Source organism: Rhinolophus sinicus, chromosome X, assembly GCF_036562045.2.
Source record: "Rhinolophus sinicus isolate RSC01 chromosome X, ASM3656204v1, whole genome shotgun sequence".
In the NCBI taxonomy this organism is placed as follows: domain Eukaryota; kingdom Metazoa; phylum Chordata; class Mammalia; order Chiroptera; family Rhinolophidae; genus Rhinolophus; species Rhinolophus sinicus.
The window spans coordinates 17,482,202-17,507,261 of record NC_133768.1 but is presented as its reverse complement, the minus strand read 5'-3'; the positions used below and the strand labels follow the sequence as shown (position 1 = coordinate 17,507,261).

The 25,060-nt window shown below is 37.1% G+C and overlaps 1 long non-coding RNA gene across 1 annotated transcript in view; it reads left to right on the top strand.

The window, feature by feature from the left end:
* Positions 1–25,060, top strand: part of LOC141569541 (uncharacterized) — a 742,180-nt gene that overhangs the window by 658,295 nt on the left and 58,825 nt on the right. Inside the window, exon 8 of the long non-coding RNA XR_012493260.1 lies at positions 11,354–11,460. This is a non-coding gene — a long non-coding RNA (uncharacterized LOC141569541). The remainder of the gene's footprint in view (positions 1–11,353; positions 11,461–25,060) is intronic.

The window sequence follows — 25,060 nt, the reverse complement described above, 5'->3', positions numbered from 1 at the left end:
TCTTCTCACATTCAGTTGGTTGCCTCTTTATTTTGTCGATGGTTTCTTTTGCTGTGCAGAAGCTATTAAGTTTGATATAGTCCCATTCGTTTATTTTAGCTTTTACTTCCATAGCCTTCAGAGTGAAATTCACAAAATGCTCTTTGAACCCAAGGTCCATAAGTTTAGTACCTATGTTTTCTTCTATGCAGTTTATTGTGTCAGGTCTTATGCTTAAGTCTTTGATCCATTTTGAATTAATTTTGGTACATGGTGACAAATAGCAGTCCAGTTTCATTCTTTTGCACGTGGCTATCCAATTCTCCCAGCACCATTTATTGAAGAGGCTGTCTTTGCTCCATTGTATGTTTTTAGCTTCTTTGTCAAAAATTATCTGTCCATATTTATGTGGTTTTATTTCTGGGTTCTCAATTCTATTCCATTGGTCTATGTGTCTGTTTTTCTGCCAATACCATGCTGTTTTGATTATTGTAGCCCTGTAGTACAAGCCAAAGTCAGGAAGTGTGATACCTCCATTATTGTTCTTTTTCTTAAGATTGCTTTGGCTATTCGGGGTCTTTTGTGGTTCCAAACAAATCTGATGATTTTTGTTCTATTTCTTTAAAAATGCCATTGGGATTTTGATGGGGATTGCATTGAATCTGTATATTGCTTTGGGTAATATGGCCATTTTAACTATGTTGATTCTTCCAATCCATGAGCACGGAATGTCTTTCCATTTCTTTGTGTCTTCTTCAATTTCTTTCAAAAATGTCTTATAGTTTTCAGCATATAGGTCTTTCACATCCTTGGTTAAGTTTATTCCTAGGTATTTTATTCTTTTTGCTGCAATTGCAAAAGGAATTGTTTTTGTATTTCTTTTCTGAGATTTCATTGTTAGTATATAGGAATGCAATGGACTTTTGTGCGTTGATTTTGTAGCCAGCAACTTTACTGTATTCGTTGATTGTTTCTAATAGCTTTTTGGTGGAGTCTTTAGGGTTTTCTATATATAGCATCATGTCATCTGCAAAGAGTGATAATTTAACTTCTTCATTCCCAATTTGGATGCCTTTTATTTCTTTCTCTTGCCTGATTGCTCTGGCAAGGACTTCCAACACTATGTTGAAAAGCAGAGGTGATAGGGGACAGCCCTGTCGTGTTCCTGAACGTAGAGCAAAGGGCTTCAGTTTTTCACCATTAATTATGAGATTAGCAGAGGGCTTGTCATATATGGCCTTTATTATGTTAAGGTATTTTCCTTCTATACCTATTTTATTAAGTGTTTTAATCATAAATGGATGTTGTATCTTGTCAAATGCTTTTTCTGCATCAATTGATATAATCATATGATTTTTGTCCTTTATTTTGTTTATGTGATGTATCACATTGATGGATTTGCGATGTTGAACCATCCTTGTGCCCCAGGATGAACCCCACTTGGTCGTGATGAATAATCTTTTTAATGCATTGTTGTATTCGATTTGCTAGAATTTTGTTTAGGATTTTTGCATCTGTATTCATCAGAGATATTGGTCTGTAGTTTTCTTTTTTGTGCTGTCCTTACCAGGTTTTGGTATCAGGGTAATGTTGGCCTCATAAAATGAGTTAGGGAGTACTGTCTCTTCTTCAATTTTTGGAAGAGTTTGAGCAGGATTGGTATTAGATCCTCTTTGAAGGTTTGGTAGAATTCACTAGTGAAGCCATCTGGTCCCGGACTTTTGCTTTTGGGAAGGTTTTGGATGACTGATTCAATTTCGTTACTGGTGATCGGTCTGTTTAGATTTTCCAGTTCTTCATGGTTCAGCCTTGGAAGGCTATATGTTTCTAAGAACTTGTCCATTTCTTCTAGGTTATTGAATTTGGTGGCATATAGTCCTTCATAGTATTCTTGGATGATCCTTTGTATTTCTGTGGTGTCCGTGATAACTTCCCCTTTTATGCTTCTGATTTTGTTAATCAGTGTCTTCTCTCTTTTTATCTTAGTGAGTCTAGCCAAGGGTTTGTCAATTTTGTTAATCTTTTCAAAGAACCAGCTCTTTGTCACATTAATTTTTTCTATTGTCTTTTTGTTCTCTATTTCATTTAGTTCTGCTCTGATTTTTGTTATTTCCTTTCTTCTGCTGACCTTGGGTTTACTTGTTCTTCTTTTCTAGTTCTTTAAGGTGTAACATGAGGTTATTTATTTGGGATTTTCTTGTTTCTTGAGATAGGCCTGTAATGAGATAAATTTCCTCTTAAAACTGCTTTCGCTGCATCCCAAAAATTTTGGTAGGATGTATTTTCATTGTCATTTGTTTCTATGTATCTTTTGATCTCTCCTCTAATTTCTTCTTTGACCCAGTGGTTCTTTAAAAGTATGTTGTTTAATCTCCATGTATTTGTGTTTTTCCTGCTTTCTTTTTGCAGTTGATATCCAATTTCAAAGCCTTGTGATCAGAGAATATGCTTGGTATGATTTCAATCTTCTTAAATTTGTTGAGACTGATTTTATGTCCCAATATATGGTCTATCCTTGAGAATGTTCCATGTACACTAGAAAAGAATGTATAGTCTGATGTTTTAGGATGAAGTGCTCTATAAATGTCAATTATGTCCATTTCATCTAATGTGTCATTTAGGGCTACTATTTCGTTATTTATTTTCTGTTTGGATGATCTATCCATAGCTGTCAATGATGTATTTAAGTCCCCTAGTATAATTGTGTTTTGGTCAATTTCTCCCTTTAGTTCTGTTAGTAGTTGCTTGGTATATTTCGTGCTCCCTGATTGGGGGCATAAATATTGATGACTGTTATGTCTTCTTGTTGTACAGTCCCTTCACCATTATGAAATGTCCATCTTTGTCTCTTGTTATCTTTTTCACCTTGAAGTCTGTTTCATCTGATATCATTATGGCTACACCTGATTTTCTCTGGGTACCATTTGCTTGGAGTGTCAATTTCCACCCTTTCACTTTGAGTCTATGCTTGTCCTTGTAGCTGAGATGTGTCTCTTGGAGACAGCATATGGTTGGGTTTAGTTTTTGATCCAATCTGCTACTCTGTGCCTTTTTATTGGTGAGTTCAGTCCATTTACATTTAGGGTGATTATTGATATGTGAGGATTTCCTGTCATTCTATCTTTAGTTTTCTGGTAAGGCTGTGTCTCCATTGTTTCTTTGCCTTTTTGTTGTTGTCTATTATTTCTGTGTGGTGGTATTCTATGATGTTTCCCTCTGTTTCTTCTTTTATTTCAGTATATATTTCAGTTCTGGATTTTTTTTGAGTGGTTACCCTTAAGTTTATGTAAAAGAAAGTTTGATAATTAGAGTATTCCATTTTCTTCAGCACGCTTACTTTCTCCATTCCCATATTCCGGTTCAGGCCTTTACTCTCCCCCTTTTTGAGTTTTGGTTGCCACAAATTGTCCCTGTTGATGGTGGTCGAATAGCCTCCTTTAGTATTTCTTGTAGTGCAAGTGTATTAGAAAATTCCCTCAGCTTCTGTATGTCTAAAAAGGTCTTTATTCTTCCTTCATAGCTAAAGGATATCTTTGCATCAGAGGAAGCTTGTGGGCATAGGGATCTCCACAAGCTTAGGTGATAGGTAGTCTGATGACCAATATTCCTACACCCCAACAGAAAATCAGCACATTGCAGGGAAGGTGACTGAAAAGTGCTCTTGGTTGCCTAGCAAGGTGGAAGGCTGATGGCCAGAAGTATGTGGAAACCCTAGTGCTAGGATGGGCTAACACAGGAAAAGTTACATGAGTCACCATTCTCATGGAACTACCGTGTTTCCCCAAAAATAAGACCTAACCGGACCACCGGCTCTAATGCATCTTTTGGAGCAAGAATTAATATAAGACCTGGTATTATATTACATTATATAAGACTCGGTCTTATAGTAAAATAAGACCAGGTCTTATATTAATTTTTGCTCCAAACGATGCATTAGAGCTGATGGTCTGGCTAGGCCTTATTTTCGGGGACACAGTATAGTGGCCAAGAGGAGCCATGTTATTCCAGAACACCAGCAGGAATGTGACCTAAAGTATCCCCACAACCCCACCATATAGGTAGTCTTGTGGGTGATAGGCCCACAGGGCTTCAGTGTGTTGGAGGGAAGGAGGAGGAATGTTTTTCTATTTTCCCATCAAGGGGGAAGCTGATGACTTGAAGAACCACTGGAATCCTGGTACATGTGTATGCTGGTGCCCGGAAAGTACTACCAGTACACCACCTCCAGGAAACTATGGTGAGTGAAAGGAGCCATAGTTTCCCAACAAAATCAGGCTTAGGGTACAAAGGATTTCAGGAAGGCCAGGAGGTGGGCAAGCTAGAGACCACATGGGAGGTGGTCTCAAATGCTCTCCATTCTGCAGCTAAAGAGAATGCTAATGGCTGGAAAAGCAACCAGAACTATAGCACTTCTTCAGGCTGGTGCACTGAAGGTTCTCAAAGAGAACAAGGTGAGGATAAGATGGTGAACAAAAGGAGCCCCACTTCTCTAGCACAAGGGCAAGCTTTTGGTCCAAAAGAAACCCAAAAGCACAGGGAGGGCAAATTGGTAACCAGATGGGCACATAGGGCATCATCGCACTGCTAGGAAGGTAACCCAAAGTGATCTCCATTCTGCAGCAATGGGAAAGGCTGATAGCCTGAAGGACATTAGGAACTATAGCATGTGGGCACGCATGTGCCCTGATGGTTGCCCCAGGGCACCATCAGAAGGAAAAAATGTAACTCAAATGAACCACAGTTCCCCAGCAAATAGGCAGGCGTGTAGCCCAGGAGATCTCAGAAATCCCAAGGTTAGACAGGCCAGAGACCAGCTGGGTCTTCGAAGAATCAGCGTGGTATAGGGAAAGTTCACCCCTTTCCTCAGCAGGGGGAAGGAGGGTGAGCTTAAGGACAACCAGGACACTAGCATGAGGACAGGCTAGTACTCAGATGGAACCAGCAGGGCACCAGTGCAAGGCAAAGCCTTCCAAGTTTCCTTTGCGAGCGTATAGGTAGAATCCTACCTGAGACTCAATAGCCAACATTGAGGCATGATACTGGCCAGAAGACATCCACGACCTTGAAAGGAAAGATGGCATGTGGGCAAAAGATTCCATGGGTCCACACCACAAAGGTCATACAGAAAGGACTCTGGTTCCCAAAGGGTTTCCCGGAGTTGGTCACATCGGTGAGAAGGTGAACAAAAGTGCCTTCATTTCCCCGGCAAGCCGGAAGGCAATTGGCAGGAGGAATACCAGATAGATTCTTTAAGTATACCTGCTATATTCAATTCAACAGATAATTATTTAGCTATCTGAATAGTATGTTTCCTTTCTTCCAGGTTTCTGTTTTATAAAACTTGATACAAAATATAATTTTTAAAAAGAGTCATTACAATTGCTAACAAATGCTCTAGAGCATTGCTTGGCATACTTTAACATGCAGATAAATCACCTGGAGAGCTTGTTAGAAATTCTGATTTAGCAGGACTGAGGCGGGGCCTGAGATTCAACATATCTAATCAACATATCTAATCAGCTCCCAGGTGATGCCAATGCTGATTGGCTGCTTTTGAAGAGCAGAGATCTAGAGCTACAGATCCACTAGTCACATGTGGCTAGTTAATGTAATAAATTTAAATACATTTTAACATTCAGTTCCTCAGTCTCACTAACCACATTTCAAGTGCTATGTGGCTAGTGGTTACCATACTGGACAACAAAGCTATAGAACATGTCCATTTTTGCAGTTAGTTCTCCAAGGAAAATAAATAACCATATATTGTTGGGTAATTCAAGGAAGTCTTTGTAACTTTTGTCTGGAACTGGAATTATAGGTAGGATTGTGATAAAAGAAACATTCAATGGGGAAATCAATACTAGAAAGCAGCTTTGTGTATTGGAAATGAATGGGACTCTGGATTGAAAGATGCCTGATGTGAAAACCTGATTTTGACATTTACAGCTTTGTAACAATGGGGGCGTTACTTAAACTTTCCCAGCCTTGGTTTGTTCAATGTAGAAATGTTTATGTCACAAAGAAGTATGCAGGAGATATATGGGTGAAAACATTTGCCATGTCAGTCCCAGCAGATTCCCTGACCCAGTAGCCCTGCTTTTCCTTCTCACAGCTGGAGTCACTTGATCCCTATATGGTATTTCATCCGTGCCCTTGATTCCTAAGTTAAGAGTTTTGAGTCACCTAAGCAATTCTGGAGCCTCATATTCTTTTTTCTTTTTTTTCTATTCTTAATGCTGTACTCCGCTTCTTGTAAATATATATATATATATAAACATATATATATATAAACTAATAGTTGACATTCATTATTGTTCAGCTTCAGCTTCAGGTGTACAGTGCAGTGATCAGGCATCTACATCATCCCTGAGGTGGTCTCCCAAATGGGACACGTGTCCATCGGATACCCTACAAAATATTTACAACATTATTGATTATGTTCCCCAAATTAATTTTCAAAACCCCGTGGCCATCTTGTGGTTACTGACTGTTTTCTAATCCCCTCACCTTCCCCCTTATCCCCACCCCCCTCCCATCTAGCAACCCTCAGTTTTTCCTCTATGTCTCCAAAACTGTTTCTGATTAGTTCATTCACTTATTCTTTTCTTTAGATTCCACATATAAGTGAGATCATATGGTATTTGTCTTTCTCTGTCTGACTTATTTCACTTAACATAATGTTCTCTAGGTCCATCCATGTTGTTGCAAATGGTAAGATTTCTTTCTTCTTTATGGCTGCGTAATACTCCATTGTATAAATGTACCACAGTTTCTTAATCCAGTCATCTACCGATGGGCATTTCGGTTGTTTCCATGTCTTGGCTATTGTGTATAGTGCTGCAATAAACATAGGAGTGCATAAAGATTTTTGAATTGGAGTTTTGGATTTCTCCGGATAGATACCTAGGAGTGGAATTGCTGGATCATAAGGTAGTTCCATTTTCAGATTTTTGAGATACCTCCATACTGTTTTCCATAGTGGCTGCACCAATCTGCAATCCCACCAACAGTGCACAAGCGTTCCCTTTTCTCCACATCCGCGTCAGCACTTGTTGTTTGTTGATTTATTGATGATAGCCATTTTGACTGGGGTGAGGTGGTATCTCATTGTGGTTTTTATTTGCATTTCTCTGATGGTTAGTGAGGTTGAGCATTTCTTCATATGTCTGTTTGCCATCTGTATGTCCTTTTTAGAAAAATGTCTCTTCATGTCCTCTGCCCATTTTTCAATTGGGTTGTTTGTTTTTTTGGAGTTGAGTGAGTTTTTTATAAATTTGTGATATTAACCCCTTATCAGATATATCATTGGCAAATATCTTTTCCCATTCAGTAGGATCCCTTTTTGTTTTATTGATGGTTTCCTTTGCTGTTAAAAAACTTTTTAGTTTGATGTAATCCCACATGTTTATTTTTTCTCTTACTTCCCTCGTGCGAGGGGATATATCAGTAAAACTCTTACTCTGGTTAATGTCTGTGAAGTTTCTTCCTATATTTTCTTCTAGGAATTTTATGGTTTCAGATCTTACATTTAAGTCTTTAAGCCATTTTGAATTTATTTTTGTATGTGGTGTAAGGAGGTGATCCAGCTTCATTTTTTTGAAGGTGTCTGTCCAGGTTTCCCAGCACCATTTATTGAATAGACTGTCTTTATCCCATCATAAATTCTTGCTTCCATTGCCGTAGATTAAATGGCCATATAGGCATGGATTTATTTCTGGACTCTCTATTCTGTTCCATTGATCTATGTGTCTGTTTTTATGCCAGTACCATGCTGTTTTGATTACTGTAGCCTTGTAGTATAATTTGATGTCAGGTATTGTTATACCTCCCACTTTGTTCTTATTTCTCAAGATTGCTGAGGCTATCCGGGGTCTTTTATGGTCCCATATAAATTTTAGGATTATATGTTCTATTTCTGTGAAAAACGTCGTTGGTAGTTTGATAGGAATTGCGTTGAATATGTATATTGCCTTAGGCAGTATGGACATTTTAACTATATTAATTCTTCCTATCCATGAACATGGTATGTGTTTCCATCTATTTGTATCTTCTTTCATTTCTTTCTTCAGTGTCTTATAATTTTCTGAGTACAGATCTTTTACTTCTTTGGTTAAATTTATTCCCAGGTATTTTATAGTCTTTGGAGCAATTGTAAATGGGATTGCTTTTTTAATTTCTCCTTCTGATGTTTTATTATTAGTATATACAAATGCAACTGATTTCTGAATATTAATTTTGTATCCTGCTACTTTACTAAATTCATCTATCAGCTCTAATAGTTTCTTGGTGGAGTCTTTAGGGTTCTCTATATATAGTATCATATCCACATATTCTTTATTTGGAACTATTTACTAAACTTCCTATTGTAAGGTGGTGAAATCCTGGAATTGATATGGAGGACCTGCAATGCCAAGGCTCAGAGGTCGTTTTTCATTGGATAGGCAATAAGGAAAGATAATGCTTTTATCATGTTAATGTGAAGAGTGAGCTGTGATTTAGGAAAATTAGCAACGGCAATCAGCTTAAACTAGTTGTGAGTAATATGACTCAAAAGGAGGCAGGAGGTGAGAATAGAGAGGTTGGTGGGGCCAGATCACTGGAGAGCTTTGCCTGCCTTGTTAAGGAGTTTATCCCATGGCCATGGGAAAGAGCTGAAGATATATAATCAAGGACGGACTCATAGCCAGGCCACCTGTAGGAGGAGATATTTGAAGAGAACGATCTGCAAAGAAGTAAAAAAGAAGTGAAAGTGAGAAAGAGAAGTCTCCAGTGAGAGGTGATTTCAGGTTTCGAGATTTTGAAATAGAGCCTTTCTGAGTCATGTTAAGAGTTGTGTTCCTATCCAAGAACTAAAAAAGAATAAAATTAATTTTAAAACAAGGCTAGAAGCCCTATTATTGAGAAGGTGAGTGAAATGGGCTTATTTCACTTCAAAAGTGGTAGAGCAAGGACTTTGTCCAAGGAAATTTCTGTTAAGCTTAAAGTGCCTGAATTTCAAGCACTATAATTTCAAGCACTGGGTTTTTCTGAGATAAGATGTGGCCCATCATGATGAAAATCTTTCCTAGAATTGGTTTTCTTAGTTACAGAAAGTCACATTCCTTCACATTGGGAGGAGGGACGTACTCAATGAATGATACTGGGGCATATAGCATAAACGAGTTGACTTCTATTTTTGCATGAATTATCTATCACTGGGGGTCATGACAGCAGATATTTAATCTCTGTTAATCATTTCCCTGCTTTCTGAGCTGTTTGATCCCCATTCAATGCCACCCTCAATTCCTCCCGCCCCCGCCATTATTGAGTAGTCCCCCACGTTAATATTGGCCTGAAAGAGGTGCCCCTGAGAAGGAAATAGAAAATTTTAAACAGCCTGCAGTATACTTCCAAACCAAATAAAAATGATTTGGGGATCAGTCTATAGTTGGAATTACCTACCTCACCTCTCTTGCACTGTTGAAAGGTGACAGGGCATTTCTTTCTGGCCATCTTAATTTTTGTGTGTGTGATGTTTCCCTTCTTCCTTATTTCTGGGTAGATTTATATTATGCAGTAAAACACTATACCACTTAAAACAATGAAAAGAAATACAGCAGTCCTCACTGTTAGTCAGGTTTTTGGGGGGTAATGTAAAAACAAATAACTAATATTTTAGGGATTATTTATTGCCTCAGGTTTAAAATAAACAGCTACATTATTTTTCTATCTCAATTTATAATATTTGGGGCCTATTTCAGTTTTATATGCAAGACTATTGTTTGGAATCAGGCATAAAAATCAGGCATTGGAATTTGGACACCAAAATGTTGATTTGAAACTACAGTTTACATGAATTTTTATTTATTTTTTTACTCTTTATTTTGACACTTGATATTATTTTATATTAATTTCAGGTGTACAGCATAGTGGTTAGATGTTTATATAATTTATGCAGTGATTCACCCTGACTAGTCTAGTACCCACCTGGCACTATATATAGTTATCACCATATTACTGACTGTATTCTCTGTGCTTTACTTTACATCCCCTGACTATCTTGTAACTACCAATTTGTTGAATTTTCAAATGGCCAAGGAAATTTTCAACACTTTAGCTTTCAGCTTTTATACTTTCAAAGTTTATTTCCAACCTCTCCCAAAACCCTTGACATTTTATCACTTTCTCTGAATTATTAAGGCCAGATATACACTTCCATGAATATAGTTGTATTTCCTACACCGTGCTAAGGCTCCCAACTTACTTGTGTTCAGCTGCAAAAGAAAAAATTTAAAAGCAACCTTTCTTCCCTGAGTTTCCCACACAGAAGTCACTGCTTGGTGGAGATTACCATCTGTAAGCTAATTCTGAAGTTGTTAATGGCAAGAATCAGAGCAATTGACATGTGTTTTAAAACAGGGTTTAAGGTTTAAGATGATCTCTCCCACTCATTTGTGAGAGCTGTGTGACATAGCAATGTGTTCTCTCTAGGGGTTCCAGCAAAGTCTTTTACTTCAATTGCTTTAACTGGCTTTTGGAGCATTTTTAGAGAGTCTAGATTAACTCCCAAACACAAAGCAAATCTGTGCTACTTGACTTGTTGTAAAACCATAACATGTTTTCCATTGATTTCCAGCCTAGCCACAAACATTCTTCAGACTGTCCCTCATCCTTAGGCTCGAAAAATCTTGAATGGAAAAGAAGCTGTGTACAAGTGTACAGTTCAATAATACATCATCTATATATTGCATTATGTTTTGTACACTTGAAACCTATGTAGTTTTGTTGACCATTATCACCCCAAGAAATTTTAATTTAAAAAGAATAAATAAAAAAACAAATTATCAAATTGAATTGAACTCTTGCTAAAAAAAAAAAAAGAAAGAAAGAAAAAGAAGCTGTGATGCCTGTCTTTTCAGCAGATTCTGATTCCAAGTGCTCATGGGAGGAATAATAAAAATAAAAGAGTTCACATTTCTAGAATAATAGGATTCTAGAAGAGGGACAAATGTTCTCGAACAATCTTGTACAAACTTTGCAATAATCTGTTAACAGACAGGTATTTTCCATAGCCTACAAAAGCTCCTGAAACCTTTCTACTCTTAGTGGTGTCTCAAGACAAGCATGACAAATGACTGTGAAAAGCCAAGAACTAAAATATTATCTAATGCCAGAAGTTTTCAGTTCTTTAATTAAAAGTTTACCTTTCTGTAACCTAAATTCCTTAGGATTTTTTTCTAATTTTTGTAGCAAGTCCTGGAAAATCTGTGCTAGTTTGTTTAGCTCTTCTGCAAAGGAAAAAAAAAATCTTGCTAACATTGGATTTATTAGCAATAACACCAGAAACAAAACAGTTTATTTTATTTTCTCAGTGTTTCTTCCCCTTTTTAATCAGGTTGCAGAAATCTCAACCAGGAGTGTTCCCATGAAGATTTTACATGTCAAGATTTCAAGGAACAGAACAAACATTTAAGGCTGAAAATGTCACGCAGAAAGAATATGGTAAGTTCCAACAGAGCTTTGTCTTGTTGAGCTCTAGATTTGGCAATCATTAATTTGCTATTAATAAGTCTTACTGTTAGGGGGAGTCACTTCACCAGCCCCAGGAAGAGTTTGTTCTTTAGACAACCATTGCTTTAAGCGGTCTATCAAATTAATTCAGACATTCGAGGTAAGAAAGAGATGTAATTAAATCTTTTCAATAGACTGGCTGGCTAAGCACTCATCTGTTGCCACTGATAGATACAATTTGGAAATCGCTGCAATTTTTTGTACCCTCTCCCATAATACATTTTTTAAATGATCTTTCATGCTTTAAATGCCTATCAACCCATAGTAGAATTGGTGTTATTTGGTAATGTTAAATCATTTCTCAGTTAGATGAATTAATGCCAGAAGTTTTCATTTCATAAAGAAAATTCACCTCAATGAACTACCTGGATATTTTTTCCTAATGCTAACAGTGTGTGACATACATGACAGGTATACTATCATGTATTGGTATATAGCCTTACATTTGGGGTTGACATACAATGGAAATGACAAAGATTAGATTATCTGTTAAAGGAAGTAATTATAGATTGTTTGCCCCTGATTTTTTGCCCAGGCATTGAAAATTAAGTGGAAATAAAAACTTCAGTTCAGATTGGGGGTGAGGGAGGGCACAGAAAAAGAACACTGTTGTAGGCAGGAAACTCAGGCAGTATTAGATTGATTCAGTACTCTGTCTCTAGCTCAGAGTTTGAATCCCCTAACTGCTGTGACCTATAGAGCTCACCTGTATGTAAATGTCAACTCTCCTCACTTGCTCCCTTGTTTCTCCGTCTCCCATCACACCCTTAGCTCCCTTCAGTTCTGTCACAGATCCTTGACCTTCCTGTCTCGGGGAGGACAGAATAAATTCCAGCACTGTGTGTCGTACTGTAAATGTGTGATAAAGGTTGAACTGAGCACAGGTAAAGGTCACCTTGAGGTCTGCCGTGCTTGATCTGTGCCCTTTTGTGAACAGTAATAGTAAATATATCAACCCTTAGCCTTGAGGTAATTCTAAATACCAGATTCGTGGAGAATTCCCGTGGGAAAATAATGCTTCCTCCATAAAGGGATTTTCAGGCCCTGTGCTACTAAAATAAGCTATTTTGCCTTAGAAAAATGGCTTTTTCAGTTATGTACAAAAGTTGTTCTACCATGAATGGAAAGTGAGTGAAAATGCCAGCAGTGCCCCCATATGAAGTATGCTCCATGCTCAATTCCGCTGATTATCTTGGTGAGTTGCTGAGCCTCCGTGCTTCTAAAACATATTCTGAGATTGCCACTGAAATGAAACATTTGTCACTGAGAGCTATCAATGGTACTGTAAAGACTTACTCCAATGTACAGTACAAGGCAAACATTGGCTTTTGAAACTAGAATATATTGAGTGGTTACAGTGGTGTGCATTTGTGGCATACCAGAGAAGTTAAAAATATTTATCAAACTGTATGAGTGTCTTCCAATCTGGTTGGGAAAGCACAATCTATACAAATGGAAAACCAGCAAAGATTTACAAAACAACAAATACAATAACATATGCTATAACTATTGTGTCAGTCAGCTAGTGCGACTAACAACCATAGAATCTCAGTGGTTTACAATAAGAATTGATTGCTCTGTGATTCAGCTGTAGCTTGGCTAGCTGATATAGGCTGAGCCCAGCTGGGCTTGGCCCCAGGACATGGGTTGGATTCAGACCTGGTGCTCTTGTGTGCCGTGTTTGTACCAGGAAGCTGTATGAGCATGTGTGGGGACCGAGCCAGGAGTGCAGTTTCCAGGCTCTCAGCCTCACGTGGAAAGGTGCTGGCTCGGGTAGTAGATGGCCGTCAGCTGTGACTAGTTGGCCGTCAGCTGTAACCCTTTAGCCATTGGCCACTGATATAAATGCCGCGGCTGCGCTGGGGAGTGGAGTCAAGGGGAGTCGAGGAGAGTCGGTCGGTTGGCAGAAAAGCAGACAGCAGGTCGCACGTCGTGTGAATCCAACCTCCAGTGAGACTATAGTGGTATGACTCCCCTACCTATGGCTCCGTGGGTGTTCCTTTTTGGCCTCACCATATCCTGCGTTCTTCTGTGGGGAGTGGGAGCAGAAACCCCCAGGCCGCCCTGTATGACAGCATGTTCTTCTGAAGGTGACAGAGGTCAAAAGCTCCCAGAGAAGAGAGCAAAACAATCAATGCCTCTTAAGGCAGTCTTGAAGAACCATGGTCAGATGTGCCAACGTAACATTAGCTAAGGAAAATCACATGCTCAAGTCCAATATCAATGAGGCATGGAAGTGTACTCCTCCTGTAAAGTAGGGAGAGGTGGGACTGAATAATCACTGAAAAAATACCCTAATCTACCACAACTATATTGATTTTTCAATGCAGAAGTAACATGGAAAACCAGAGGAACGTGCGTGATAGATGGGTTAGAGCAGGAGTTTTGAGCACTCTAGGAACTGCAGATGCATTCTTGGCAGTTATGGTTATAATCTATGACTCAGGGCCTATCTATAGACTGTCTGTAAATTTTTTCATAGTTTATTGAGTCAAGAAGATGTTACAGTTTTCTCATCTTCAATGAAAAGGGGGAAGATACAGTAAGTTCTCTAAACAGAATATATGAGAAAAGAAAACCTGTTCTTCCACCATAAAATTAGTGTTGAGGTATTTTCTTCAGTGGTATTTTCATGGAGAAGTTTGCTGATAGGTTAAGCTGTTTATGAACTCTCCTTTAGTAGACCTTGCTCATGGTTGCAACCATGCTCCAAGTTGCACTCCCTAGATTAAAATTTGTGTTCTGTTTACCCCCTCTCTGGCCCTCTAAGCCAGTCCTCCATGAAATTTATTTTCACTTGGTACAGTCTGAATAACATATCCATGGATGGTTGGTTATGTAGGGAAATATTTCTCTGATGTTATCACATATTTAGATTGTCTCCATCTACCCCTTTCATGAATGTGTGCTTTATTAGTCTCTAGCATATAGTTTAGGGTATGTGTGTAAGAAGGACGAAGAAGGATGTGCACAAAAGCTTTCACTCTTCCCTTTAAATAGCTGTAATGGGATTAATTCATCTGGATGACAGTTAAAATTCATTAATAAGAGAAGTTCCAAATATGTGAAATTTTATTTTTAAAAATTCCAATTATATCTGTAACTAGCTATATGACCTTGGGAAAGACACATTCTCCAGCATACAGTATTTCCCTGTTGTTGTTTTTTTTAAAAAAAAGATTGAACTAGATGAACTTTAGAATTTTAATGCTGGTTCTTTCAAGCTCAAGCAGTAATATTTTAAATTCTAGGACCAGGTTAACATACAAGAAACATAGGGAGCTCAGAATCCAAGTTGACTTAGGGAGGGAAAAAATGAACATAATCAGGATTCTGCCATTAAGGACAGAAGCACAATTCACAGAATAAAGGAGTTCAAGAAGCAGAGTTAGACATACAGGACCACAGTTTCAAGGTGAGCTACTTGGCCCATGCTGGCATCTGGCCTGTGTGTCCGTGGTCTGATACTGAAGCTTGAGGTTGCTCCTAGAAGAGCATTAGCTTCAGTACCATGGGCAAGAAGACACTGAATAATAGGGCTTTGTAGGCAATACTGTTATTCACCTCACAAATTGGTAGTTCAGAGATGATGCTTTAAGTCTCTGGCTGTACATATCAGACAATTTTCCTTTTTATCTGTTAGAAAAGCTTTTCCTTCCTTGTTGTAAGATTTGGCAGGATTCTATCTTTGAGTCTCCCTGGAGTTATGATTTCTTAAAGAAAGAAGACAGTTCCACTGTATCCTTGAAGTGAGTTGGAAAATATTTCCCATTGGGAACTCCTTATTTTGATATTCAACATAAACCAGCTGCATAGGTTCCTTTAATAATTATAATGATTCCATTTTTGAAAAGAAAGTCATAAGAATACTCTGCAATTAAGTATGCCACTGTTTTCCTGCAGGAAAATCCAAGTCATATGATATATGGAATGGTATGGATTTTGAAAACTGTATGATATTAATGAGTCAGTACTAATTTTGATATTGAAGAGATATGGGGATCATGTTCAAGGTCATTTGTAGGACTTTTATCCAGAGATTTGATGACGCAGCACACCAAATTCTAGGACTCTTTATGCAGTGATAGGAGAAAAACATTGACCAAAGACTGATGAAACATAAGTAGTTAGTAGATTTCTCTGAATGGAATTATCTTTCACTCGCTTTTTTTTTTCTTTCTATTGGAAACATGTCTTTAAGACATCCTGCATGTTAAGGTCAGCAATGATTAATTTAGAAACTGTGAATGCTAATTGAAGGCATGCTTTCAGAAGAAACCTTTTAAACATTTGGCTCATGCTGGTTAATTAGAAGGGCAAAAATTACTTCATTGTGTAAATATAGAAGAGTTTTTTCTTCCCAGTAATGTCAGTACATACCTGTTTGGGTTGTATGAAAAGAGAGGAAGTCATTAGGCAGATGAAATAGGTAAGGTGACATTGACTTTGGGATTTTAAGTTATTTCCAATATTAGGCTTTGTGGAGCTAATCTGGTCCTCATCCAACAGATAGACGAGCCAAAGTTATAAAGCTATAAAATGGGTGGAACTGTACACTGTGGTTTTGTATTTAGAGGTAAATGCAAACCTGATGATAAAATGTTCTAGGATTTCTCCTGCTATAACTTTTGATCTAACTAATCTATAGAACAGCACAATTGGTCAAATCTTGGAAGTATCAATTACTCAGATGAAGGCATTTTTTTATTTAGTATTGGTTTGACCAAATCTATAATTTAAGAGTTTTTCAGAACTGCCCTTTCTTCCCTTTCAAATAGCCTAAAATGGAAGACATTTATGAAAAAGATTTTGAATAAAGTCTTCAAACGTTCTCCAAATCTTTCTCATGAGGTAGAGGCAACTTAAATAAGCACAGGGAAGTTATATCAAGTTGAGAATTTTGCAACATGTTAAATTATTATACTGTATGTGCATGCAAAATGAGATACACTCACATAGGATTTGTTGTACTCACATGGGAAACCCCTGGGACCCTTCCTAGGAAAACTCATAACACATCACAGTGATTCAGTGTATTCCCTACGCACCACCCTTCCCCCAAAGGTAAATTCTCTTAAAATTAGCACTGAGAACAACAGTGACAGAGAGAAAGCTAAGGGAGATCATGGCTATAGTGCTAGGGTAATGGGGTTCAGGATGTGGTTATGAATTACTTGTATTCCATTACACTAATGTTTTCTTCTTTTCATCTGTACACCATTTATCTGAGTCACTGGGACACTCTGAATGCCTGATTGCCAAAGTAGGGACCTTGTCAAAATCATATGAATGTCCCAATTTGTCATAACTAGAGCTAGTGATTAAGAACCAATTTCCATACTAGTCTTTGTTTTTCGTTCATTTTAATTCACAATTATATAGACATAGTCATTTCTATTTTGAATATCTTTCATTCTGATAAGTTGAGCATGAAATCTAAATCTCATGATTTTTGAGTGATTTATGGGAAATCTATATACTGTTTAAAGTTTTGACAAAATATTTTATTACAATATGCATTGTTTTACTTATTTAAGAAGTTATATTGCAAAAACATAAATATACTTAAAACCTATATTTTGAAAACACACCCATCAAAAATCACTATCATATATATTTTTGTATGTATTTTAAAAGCTCACTTAATACTAGAAAAATTTTCATGTATTTTATTCCTTCAATAATATCAGTAAAGCAGAATGTGCTATGAGGATGTAAAAAAAAGAGTAAAGCATTTTTTATTGTGATTCTCATCCTCTGTAATTCTATACATGATGTTCTATGGGAATTAAAATGATTTGGGTATTGGTTATAATTGATTTCCTTATTCAAATAAACTAATAATGAATCAACATAGATGTTTGTTCTTAATTCAAGTAGAAAATTACTTTATTGTTATATAAGTATAACAAAAGTGTTTCAAAAATTTTAAGAAAGGACTAAATTTATTAATCATTTAGATAAAATACTAGGGTGTTTAGATAAAACAGTAGGGTGTAAATCTCTGTACGAGGTCCTTACCCTTTTCGTGAATTAGAGATGGCAGCATCAAGGTAGTCCTTGGGTAATGAAGAGGTTCTCATATATACCTTACACCCCAGGAACCACATTGCATTCATACCATGCATAGTTACCTCCATGTTATCTCCGTATCTAAATTATTTTTGATGAATCATCTAGGTAAGCAGTATGAGAGGGGGCTGTAGAAAAGGAGTATTTCAGTAAATAATTGTACTGAAAGCATGTGCTTTGTCAAACATATTAATGCATCACAAAACGTTTCTGAGAACATATGTGAATTCATAAAATCTGTCAGGGGAGATGTGTACTCATTTTAAAAAGCATGTGCAATTATTGCTGAGTGTTTTTACTGTTTCATGAGCAATGGAAAAATAACTGTACAAATATTGAGGCCAAATGAAACCCAATTTGAGCAGAACAAGAAACCATAGCAACTCATCTTTTTCATCCAGAAATTACAGAAAAATTGCAACCCGACAGTGACCTCAAAACAACATACTCCTGCCCAAGTATTGTTTAATTTTATATTATGTATGCTCAATAGAATTCTTCAATTACAGTCTACATTTTCTAAATATTTTTCCCTCAGAATTTTATGGAAAAGGGGAAATATCTGTGAGTTTATTTTATTACTTCTGATAGGAAAGTGCATATTTTAGCACTAATACTTTTCCCCCAGGAATACCTAAGGTTCTGTGTGGGTAAAAGGGATCAAATGTATGGTGATGGAAGGAGAACTGACTGGGTGGTGAACACACAATGTGATTTATAGCTGATGTATTACAGAATTGTATACCTGAAACCAATGTAAATTTACTAACAATTGTCACCACAATAAACTTTAATTTAAAAAAATAGAAAGTGGAGAAAGAAAACATACATGAAATTCTATATTAAACACTGGGAAATCAAGATAGCAGGTAATAATTTTTAGGTTTTGAAACTTACATGGAGAAGCCAATGTGGATTCTCAAGTCATGTCAGAAAATGATGTTATAATCCACAGAGCCTTTTGCAGATGCTGATTTAGCTCATATAAACACTCAAACTTTGCATTTGCCCTTCTGTATATCTACAAGAGCAAGCTCATGCTGCCTATGGGCCACGAAAATGGTCCTGATTCTCAGGGCAAGAAGGTATTGTCTCCTTCATTGGTACAGCTTCAAAGAACACTCCCGTTACCCTATTGGTCTTCCAGGAAGGGTCTTCTCCCACCACTTCCTCAATGAAAGCAACTCCAAGTTTTCATACTGTGCTTCTTAGTGAGCTTTGGTTTAAGTAAAGGATTCTGACCAAAAATATATAAAACTATTGGACAAGTAATCTTTCCTTGAAAGGAATTACTAACAGACATGTTTTTGATGAAACATTGTATAAGACATACTTTCACTTACCTTATTCAATTTTAATGTTCAAGTATTAATATTTTTACAGGTAAACTGTAATATAAATTAAAAATCTAAAATTTTAGAGATATTTTTACTACTTTACATATAAATTAGCTCATACAGACTCATTCCTTTCTAAATGAGTATGTATGGGTTGGGGGAGTGATTTGTCTTTTCACACTTCATAAATATTCAATTAAATATTTCAGGATCAATCATAACATGGCTATGAAATAGCAAGTCCTAATTATATGCTACATAGAAATTAAGCTTTAATACACCATATGCCCTACAACTTTTAATGAGATTTATACATTTAAAATGCTTGCCCTATTAAGAAAATGGTATCTAATGTGGAGAGAATGGCAGAAAATGCAAATAGTGAGAAAACATAAAACTTGAGTGTTTATGAGTGTGCTTGTGTGTCTAGGGCTGAGGATTTGCATGAGGATATAGTAAGATAGAAGATGGGGAAGAGAATTTAGAGATAATTGTAAAATCATTGACTTTAAAAATTAGAAAAATCTGAAAGGTCATTTATTTATATCTTTGATGCACAAACTCCCTTTCCAGGATCACTAATAATCAGTCATTCTGTCTGTTATGCCTCCTGTGTCAGTGAATGCATGACTTCAAAGGCAACCCATTTTACTGTTTGCCAGCTCTAATGAGTAAAACTTCCTCCTTGTGTCAGAAATATAACTTCCACCAGTGGTCTTAGTTTTACCTCTGGAGTACCAAATAATCCTTTTCCTATGGCAATTCTTTTGAATGTGAAATATCATTAAAAACAATACTATGCTATACTTGTGTGATTTATGACAGTCAGATTCTGTTATTCGCTCTTCACCCTGAGGAGAGCTTTATATGCTTAATATTAACAAAACATATATGTATTTCTTATTATGTGTAGAAAATCTAAGTAATTTACATATGCTAACTTATTAATCCTCATAACCTCCCTATGAGGTAGGTACTATAATCATCATTTTTTTTTACATTTTTAAATTTTTAAATTTTTAAATTACGGTTGGCATTCAATGTTATATTAGTTTCAGGTGTACAACACAGTGATCAGACATTTATATAACTTATGAAGTGATCGCCCTCATAAGTTTAATATCTGATACCATACATAGTTATTACAGTATTATGACTATGTTCTATATACTGTACTTTACATTCCTGTGACTCTTTTTATAACTGGCAATTTGTACTTCTTAATCCCTTAACCATTTTCACCCATCTCCCCAAATTCCTCTTATCTGGCAACCATCAGTTTGCTCTCTGTATCTATGAGATTTTTCTTTTTTGTTCATTTATTTTGTTTTTTAGATTCTACATATAAGTGAAATCATATGGTATTTGTCTTTGTCTGACATTTCACTTAGCATAATACCCTCTAGATCCATCTATGTTGTTGCACATAGCGACATTTCGTTCTTTTTATGACCAAGTAATATTTTATATAGTATATATCACATCTTCTTTATCCATTCATCTATCAATGGACACTTAGTTTGCTTCCATATCTTGGCTATTGTATATAATGCTGCAATGAACATAGAGGTGCATATATCTTTTCAAATCAGTGTCTTGGATTTCTTCAGATAAATACCCAGAAGTGGAATTGCTGGGTCATATGGTAGTTATTTTAATTTTTTAAGGAAACTCCATACTAATTTCCATAGTGGATGCACCAATTTACAATCATACCAACAGTGGAGGAGGTTTCCCATTTCTCCACATCCTCACCAAAACTTGTTTGTTGATTTATTGACGATAAGCATTCTAACAGATGTGAGGTGATATCTCATTGTGGCTTTAACTTAATATTCCATGTGTACTTGAAAAGAATGTATATTCTGCAGGGTGAAATGTCCTAAAAATAACAAGTCCACCTGGTCTAATATGTCATTTAAGGCCACTGTTTCCTTGTAGAATTATCTATCCATTGATATCAATGTGTTGTTAAAATCTCCTACTATGACTGTATTACTGTTGATCTCTCCCTTTATGTCAGTCAATATTTGCTTTATATGTTGAGGTACTCCTACGTTGGGTGCATTGATGTTTATAAGAGTTGTATCCTCTTGTTGAATTGATACCTTTATCATTATGAAATACCCTTCTTTGTGTCTTGTTACAGCCCTTGTTTTAAAGTGTATTTTTTCTGATATAAGTATTGCTACTCCAGTATTGTTTTCATTTCCATTTGCATGAAATATCTTTTCCCATTCCTTTACTTTCAGTCTGTGTGTCTTTCAATTTGTAGTGGGTCATTTGTAGGCAGCATATGTACGGGTGTGGTTTCTTTTTATCCATTAAGCAACTGTATGTCTTTTGATTGGAAGATTTATTCCATTTACATTTTAAATAATTATTAATAGGTATATAGTTATTGCCATTTTATTAATTGTTTTCTAATTGTTTTTGTAGTTCTTCTCTGTTCCTTTCTTATTCTCTTGCTCTCTTCTCTTGGATGCTGATGACTTTCTATAGTGTTGTGTTTGGATTCCTTTCTCTTTATTTCTTGTATCTCTCTCATAGATTTTTGGTGTGTGATTACCATGTGCTTCATATATACTAAGCTATGTTTATAGAAGTCTATTTTAAGTTGATGGTCACTTAAGTTTGAACACATTCTAAAATCACTACTATTTTTACTCACCCTCTCCAAGTTTATGCTTCTATCTTCCTTTGTGTGCATTTGTGCGTATCCCTTAATTTATTGTTTTAATTACACATGATCTTCATACTTTTGCCTTTTAACCTTTGTATTAGTTTTATAGTTGGTTGATCCACTGATTTACTAAGTGTTTGTTTTTGTCAATGAGAAGATTTCTCTTTATTTTTTCATTCATATTTTTGATATTTTTTTCGTCCCTTTACCATTTCTTGTAATACTGGTTTGGTGGTGGTGAATTTCTTTCACTTTTTCTTGTCTGGGAAGCTCTACATCTCTCCTTCGATTCTAAATGATAGCCTTGCTGAGTAGAGTAATATTGCTTGTAGGTCTTTGATTTTCATCATTTTGAATATTTCATGCCATCCCCCTTCTGGCTGCAAAGTTTCTGTTGAGAAATCAGATGACAATCTTGTGGGAGTTCCCTTGTACATAACTATCTACTTTTGCTACTTTTAAAGTTCTCTCTTTGTCTTTAACCTTTGGCATTTTAATTATGATGTCTCTTGGTGTGTGCCTCTTTGGGTTCATCATGTTTGGGACTCTGCACTTCCTGGACTTGTATGTCTATTTCTTTCACCTGGTTAGGGAAGTTTTCTCTCATTATTTCTTCAAATAGGTTTTTAATTCCTTGTTCTGTATCTTCTCATTCTAGTAGCTCTATGATGTGGATGTTGGTACACTTGATTTTGTGCCAGAGATGCCTTAAACTATCCTCATTTTTTAAGTTATTTTTCTTTTTGCTGTTCCAATCAGGTGTTTTCTACTACCTGGACTTCCAGGCCACTGATTCAATCCTCTGGTTCATCTAATCTGCTGTGGATTCCCTCTAATGTACTCTTCATTCACTTATTGTATTTTTCATTTCTGCCTGGTTCTTTTTTATGGTTTCTAACTCTTTGTGGAGGTTGTCATTGAGTTCAATTATTCTTCCCCTAAGTTCATTGAGTATTCTTATAATCAGTGTTTTGAACTTTGCATCTGGCTGATTGCTCATCTCTACTTCATTTAGTTCTTTTTCTGGAATTTTGTCCTGTTATTTCATTTGGGACAAGTTTTTGTCCCCTCTTTTTGGCTGCCTCCTTGTGTTTGTTTCTATGTATTAGGTAGATCTGCTACATCTCCCAGTCTTGGCAGTGTGGCCTTATGTAGGAGGTGTCCTGTGAGGCCCAGTGGCACAGTCTCCCTGTTCACCTGAGCTGGGTGCTCCAGGAGTGTCCCTTGTGTAGGTTTGTGTGCCTTCCTGTTATAGTTGAGCCTTGATTGCTCTTGGCACATAAGTGGGTGTGATTGACTCTCAAACTGACTGGTTGTGACTATAATGGGAAAGCTGTTGTGAGGTGGCTGACCCCCAGAGCAGGAGTTGCTTTAGTGGGGCTCTGGTGCCAGCCAAGTCTGCCCTTCAGGTGTGTCATTTGTGAAGGTGGTTGGGTTGTACTGTGGTGTTTTCTGAAGCTAGATACCAGGTGTGATGGTTATGTAGCCTATTCGGAGGGGATCCAGTGCAGGCTAAGGTAAGCTGCCATTTGTGCCCAACTTTGGAGTTCCTGGTGGGAACTACAAAGTGATCTGCAGTTAGTTGCCACTTGTGCTGGTCTTGGAGGCACTTGGGAGAGTCTATGCTACAAACTGAGGCCAACTGTCAGTAGTGCCAGGCTTGGGACCCTTTGGTGGACACCAGAATGTTAGCCATGGCCAGCTGCTACTTGTGCCAGATTTGTGGCTGCTTAGTTGAAGCTATATTCCAAGCCAGTACTGGTTGCAAATTGTGCCAGGCTTGGGGCCACTTAATGGGAGTTACAGTGCCAGTTGAGGTCAGTCACTGCATGTGCCAGACTTAAGGCAACTTAGCAAGACGTACAGGGCACACCAAGGCCAGCTCTTGCTTGTTTGGGGTTTGTGGATCTTTGAGAGATTTTAGAAAAGTCCACAGTGCAAACTGAGGCCAACCACTGGTGTGGAAAAACCACTGGCAGCAGCTCAGGTCGGGCCCCTGATTTGAGTGGTGTGGGGTCTCAGGGAATCACCAGGGTTGGGTGAACAGTGTTAGCCAGGTTAACAGAGAACTCAGATTTGGCACTCACCTGTTCCTTCTGGGTGAGTGGGAGGCGAGCTCAATAAAGGAGCCAGAATGGCTGCCAGTGCTTCTGTCACTGGCAGAACTGCCCTGACCCCTGCCTTTCCAACACTTGTCCTGGAGATAGTCAATCCAGTTCCTCCCCGTGTGTCTCTGGTGCTTTTCAAGCTGCTGCCCATGCACTGGAACCCAGAGCAAGTGAGTTTGTGAGTTTGGCATTCATAGTTCTTGCAATCACAACTCCTCGGGTTTTCTCTGCCCATGGAAGTATGCTTAGCTCAAGCACACGACTGGGTGGAAGGGTCATAAAGTTCTCACTGCTTAACCCCTTAATCAGTGACAAACTAGAATTGGTGGATAAATACCTTCTTTGTCTCTCAGATGGGGCAATGCTGAGGCGTGTTCTGTACTGTCTCCCAGAGGTCCTCAGTGAGATTTAGCTCCCAGTTGCCCACGGTGGTGACCACTCATTAACACATTCTATATTGGCTGCTTTTGCTTTTCCTTCTCAGTTCTCCACTCTGCTGGTAATCACCTCTTTTTTTTTTTCAGTAAAAGAAGTTTATTATAGCATTATTAATCATAATGAAAAATTGGAAACAATCTAAATGTCCAACAATAGGGGAAAAGTTCAATTCATTTTTATTTGCTCATGTGATAAAATATTATATAGGTATTAAAATGATTTACAAATTTTTATTTCTGGGTAATTTCTAGGAAAATATGCATGATATAATGTTAAGTAAAAAACAAAATGCAAAATAATAGATACATGATTGTAATTAAACACGTACATATGCATAAATAAAAAATTAGAGTAAATTTTTCCAATGTTAACTGTAGTTAATTCTGGTTAGTGGGATGACTAGTGATTTAAATGTTCCTTGTTTAAATTTCAAATTTTATTGTTTTTAGAAACAGAAAAGCATATAAAATTTGTTTAAAAGATCATTGTAGTTGACAGAGAGACTACTGATCAATGAATGCTGGTGGTCTCTAGGACTTCTACAGACAGATATAGATCAGTAGATTGATGAACATATCAAATGTGCATAAAATTAAATTCACATTTTTGCAAAGCAAGGCCAGAGGACCATATAACACTGGTTCCATTGTTCTCTACTTTCTTTCATGCTTCTTGATGGTAGAAAATATTTTATTTGTAAGGTGAACTTGTCTCCATTTTATGCAGTTTCAAATAGTATATTTTGTGTTATTCCATCTCTTTCTTCTCTGGTTGATGTAAATCTCAGGGACGTGGTTCAGGAGCTGGCTGTAGAGACATGTCATGTCATCCTTGCTGGCCCTAGTCACAGTGTCTCACTCTGGTCATTTCCATATCTGGCCCCTTAGTGACTG